This window comes from Amblyomma americanum, chromosome 11, assembly GCF_052857255.1.
Source record: "Amblyomma americanum isolate KBUSLIRL-KWMA chromosome 11, ASM5285725v1, whole genome shotgun sequence".
In the NCBI taxonomy this organism is placed as follows: domain Eukaryota; kingdom Metazoa; phylum Arthropoda; class Arachnida; order Ixodida; family Ixodidae; genus Amblyomma; species Amblyomma americanum.
Window position 1 is genome coordinate 127,721,496 of NC_135507.1, and position 5,000 is coordinate 127,726,495.

A 5,000-nucleotide genomic window follows, 5' to 3' on the forward strand; every position below is an offset into this window, starting at 1 on the left:
GAACGTGCTTTCGTGGTTTGAACTTCAGGAAGTTTTGCTAGGTGTATTCCCAGTCCGAGGTATTTTATAGGTGTACCTTTAGCCACAGGTTGAACCTGTGCACAGCCAAGGGACACAGGCGGCAACTCATACCTGCAAGCTTTGGCGCAATGGTCATACCGCCAACCAAAGTATTGTGATTTGCGTGGATTGAGGTGCAGCCCTGCATTCTGTAAGTATGACTCGGTCTTCCGAATCATAGCTTGGAGCCCTTCAAATGTGTCTGACACCATAATCATATCATCGGCAAATGCTAGGGCGCTCAATGATGCACCCTGGAGGTGCACACCAAGTCCAGAAGAATTCAACTGCTGAAGCAGAGGGTCCAAAACGCCGTTGCGCCTTGGCCACCTCCTCAACTGAAAAGAGGTCTTCATTTACATCAGTCGCTATTTCCGACTCGATTCCAACTTGCACGGGAGCCGACTCGTTACCAAAGATAGGGTCGAACTCTTCGTGGAGTTTTGTGAGGGTGCAGCTAGGAGGGCGTCCCTCCAACAACAAAGCGTCCCCTAGAACAGAGGGGCCTAACTTATACAGCCGCTGATGTTCGCGGTATCTTGCGGCACGACGTTGCTTTCTGTTTGGTGAGGCAACAGGAGCCTCAGCTTGCTGAGTATTCAGAGTCTTACTTTTGGGGGGACGACGACATACCTTAAAAAAATCCAAAATCAGGTTGATGTCAGTCATTCCCACAGGACCTGTACATAGTGCTGACGCCAAGGGCGCATTATCGAGACCAACGGATTGCAGAGCCTCGAGTGTATTGTTAAAGTCCAACTGTAGGGGAACCTGCATTGAAGCGTTCCAGAAGGGTGTTAGAACCGGGGGTTGTGTGGTAACCTGGGTGGCGAGATGTAGGGCTGCTCTGTAAGCCTCTGTGTGACGTGCATTAGCAATTGCCTGCACTGTTCGAGTCTTAAAGACTCGATGGAGGTCTGCGTTTATGGTTTTCGTTGGCCCTAAAGCAACTTCTGCATTCGCCAATGCGGCCAGGTCCGAAGACGTCCAACGGCAATGCGAATAACTGGGCCCCACAGGTCTGGTATCAGGCAACGCACTTGGCTGAACTTGCAAACACCTTTGGTCTAGAGAATTTAGCAAATCTTGTAAGATAGATTTGTACTTGCTGGATCGACGAATGTGGTCGATAGCATCTTCCGTTCTGGTTTGAAACTTCTGAGAGAGAGTCGGTAACAACGGGTGGGTATCGCGGTATAAAACCTCCAGCCGGACCAACTCCCGCAGTTCTTGGTCTGACCAGCGTCCTCGTGTTGTTGGCACATATTGTGTACGGCCAGGTCCACTGCTGGACTCGTTTGGACTATGTGATGCAGTTGGCGGGCAATCATGCTGTTCAAGGTACACTTGGCTTATTGGGGTAAACAGGCCTTGGCTGGAGGCAGACTCAATCTGAACTTCGAAACCATGGGTTGCGAGAGCAGGCTGACTTGCATGAGCGTCAACCTGCACAGGAGCACTTGTGAATGTTGATGAAATATGACTAACGTCGCTAGATGCAATATGAGTGAGGGCATCTGTGGGCATTACATCAGGGGCAGAACTAGGCGTAGGCCCTAAGTTGACTGCCGCACTACTGGGAGAGTATGTTGGCTGATCCAAATCAGGTTGGAACAGTGCTGTAGAGGCAGCAGAAGCGGAAGCCACCACAGCAGTACTATGACTCAATTGGTCGGAATCGGCACCAGTGCCCACCTGTTGAGAACGTTTGGGTTTATTCCTCGCAGGGCATTTAGAACAATGTGAGGAGGCCTGTTGTGAATTTTTCCACTCTTTCTCACAGAAGACGCAACGTCACAAAAGCTGAATGTCATGGGCGGCGTAGTGGGTCTCTAATTTCGCCCGTGACGTGACCCTTGTGTTGCAAATGTGACAAACATGGGCCGTATCCTTAGACCCAGTTCTTTTACCAATGATAAAATCACGTACGTAGGTCGCCATGACCTTGCAATGACCCTACTAACCCTACTAACTACTAACCCTACTGATGACTGGAAAACTATTAAAAAAAAGGGGGGGGGGCTACCAGACCACTTCGTGGCCACCAGCACCAATGTCCAATTAGTGACAATGAATGTCAATGACAACCTTGTGATGGTACTAATGAGAACAGTGGTGAATAAGACTATTGACTCGCAATAGCCCAATGACCACAAAACCACTAACCCTAACCCTAAAAAAAAGGGAACCTTGGCAGTGAAAAGGACTATTTTCTGGCAATAGCCCGGAGACCGCCAAAACCGCTAAACCTAAAAAAAAGAAAAGAGAAAAAAAAGAAAGAAAAAAAAGAAAAGAAAAAAAAAACATTAAAACCAAGCTAGAGAAACTACTACTGACAACACTCGATCGCTGATGTACCACTTGGTGGTCACCAGCACTATGAATATTAATAGCGAATGGCAACTAATGGATGAGATCAATGATGTCAGTAATGAAGAACACCACAACGCTCCTGTGGGACACTGCAACACTCCCGTACAAAACCAGCCTAACCAAAGGCCCCCACGTTGTGTGGGAGGCCCTGAGCGAAAACCTAGAACACTAACAGAATCCAATCAATGTTGCCCGGGTGTAGTCAGCAGGGATTTAGTTGCGACGAAAAAGAAAAAAAAAGAAAAAAAAACCACACTCTGTGACTATCAACCTATTATCAGACACAAGCAATCAATCCACCAACTAGCACTATATAGGCAGGTCCTGCAAGGCAAAGTAATAATAATTGAGAACCAGACGTCTCGTAGTACCGTGTCTGCCTGGGCAGGCACCCGAAAAAAACCAAAGGACTGCCCCTGATGCTCGGAAAACACCAGGAAGCCAACACTACTCAGCAGAGCTGAAAAAAAAGGAAGGTCAGTAGGGCGAACCCTCTTCCCCGGTTTCCCTCCCGGGGGCGTCGCTTTAGACCCGTCGGTCACGGGGCGCGACGAACCCGAAACAGTCCACGGGCAAAGCCCCTTCCCACCGAAGTGGGGCGCTCCTTCGACCAATTTCTGGGCGAGCGAACCCTTAGCAGCTCAAGCTGCCCTTCCTCCGCAAGGCAGAGGGCGTCGTTTTTCAAACTCTTAAAACCCTGTGGGAAACACGACGAACCAAGTTGGAATACAGTATCAAATATTTGCGTCAGAAATAGAATGAGGCAGCCAGAGGGCTAATATAAGCACAGGCAATGTCTCTACTGTTTTAGGACAAGCTCAGGGCACAGTGCAGCCCAGACACGAAAGAAAGGCCACTTAGAGACAAAGTCCCTTGTGGATGAATAATGTTCTGCAAAACCTGCTGTTTAGGAGCGCTGCTCCGGGTACAGCTAAAACCCGACACCATAAGCTGATTAGACCGTAGTCTGGGGAAATCAGCAACCCCGAGATCTTATATACTGTTTAGGCCGAAGCCTCTACTGCAATTCTGAGCTAAGACTGCAACTGAGCTTGCTCAGGGTCGCAGTGCACCCAAGACAAAATCGGAAGAGATGCGCTGCTGCGCTGAGGCGTCGGGTCCTCTTCGGCTACTTGCCGGAGGCCCGGAGAATTGCAAAAATACGAAATTTTTCACCTCAGAAGGCTTTTTACACAAGCCTCGAGTTGCGACGCACGCTAAATTGAACAGTCAGTCGTGCGCCACTTGGATCACACTTAGCATCACCCAGGGCCCACCGCGCGGAGGTGGTGATCCATCGAGCCCCAGAAGTTTTCGGTCTGCCACAAGAGTTCCCCCCCAGCCATACACGGAGTAGGCCAGGGCCAGACCACTTCCCAAGAAGCAAGTCCCCTAAGCTGGAGCTCCGCTCGACAACTGGTGGACCCCCACACCAGAGACTGCTCTTGTACCAATTTAGGTTTGGTCATCCTCGGGCCCGAAAGCCCTCCCATCGAGCGTGGCGGGCTGGTCCACTACTGCCACCTCGTTGGTCGTGTCTGGCTCCAACCCAGGAGCTTCGGATAGGCGGGGTCGCTACTCCCCGTGGTGCGCTTCCGTGCTGCGCACCCCTGCCAGACGCCGAAGCGCCCTCGACTTCGGGTAATCTCTTCGTGCCGCACTCCAAGCGAGAGCCCGATTCTACCAACATTTATTAAGCGTCTTGGCTTTGACGCCGGCCCTGGTGTACAGGACCTACCGCCTACGTACCGGGAAGTGCGAGTGTGGGCTTCATCCCACACCCCTATGGTCTCACAGAGGTACTACTCACAGGCTCTCAAGGGACGCAAGCGCCAGTCCTGCTTTCGCTTCGTCCTCGGTCTCTTCGCCTACTGAGACGCCCGCAGGCCTCAGCGTTTCCCAGAGATGGCCCTGGTTGCCCGGAGGGGGACCGATGACAGACCCAAGCAGCGCTCCCGAGTGATGGTAGGGCTCGGGTTACACAGGGACGCCCCTACCCCTGATGACTTTAGTCAGCGGGGATTTCCCTGCAGCGTATTTGCTTGAGACTTAGCCACAGCAGCCTATCCCTAAGCTGCCGTGGCGTATGAACTCTCTCGCTTTCGGTGAGAGGGAGAGGGTCACCACAGCCCTTCCCAGGTTCACCAATGACAGTCGCCCCCAATAGACTGGGTTACAGGAGCACGCAACTGCTCCCAGCGTTACGCCTAGGGCCTTCATCGCCGAGGCCCGCCGCCCGCTGGGTTACAGGACGACGCAACCCCTCCCACGGTTACCCGGCCTGGGAGCATCTCACGTACTCCACAGCCCCGGTCGCAGACTTAGACTACGTCCAGGGAGCCAAACCCTCCGGTTCGGCCACCGAGAACAGACGGCCCAGTCAATCCAGCCCATCATCAGCGAAACTGCCAATGTTCTGGTTGGGGCCGCGGATCACCACTTTCCAAAGACCGTCGGCCCCGAGGCGCCGTACCAACTTTAGGGAGCACGATTTAGCCCTATTTTCAGTAGGGCCGCCCCGGGTGAGAGCTCACCCATGTTACTGAGAACCCAACCTCAGCCAGCCT

General features: G+C 52.3%; 1 pseudogene; it reads right to left on the reverse strand.

The window, feature by feature from the left end:
* LOC144111618 (large subunit ribosomal RNA) overlaps positions 1 to 5,000 on the reverse strand; it is a 13,144-nt pseudogene that overhangs the window by 4,184 nt on the left and 3,960 nt on the right.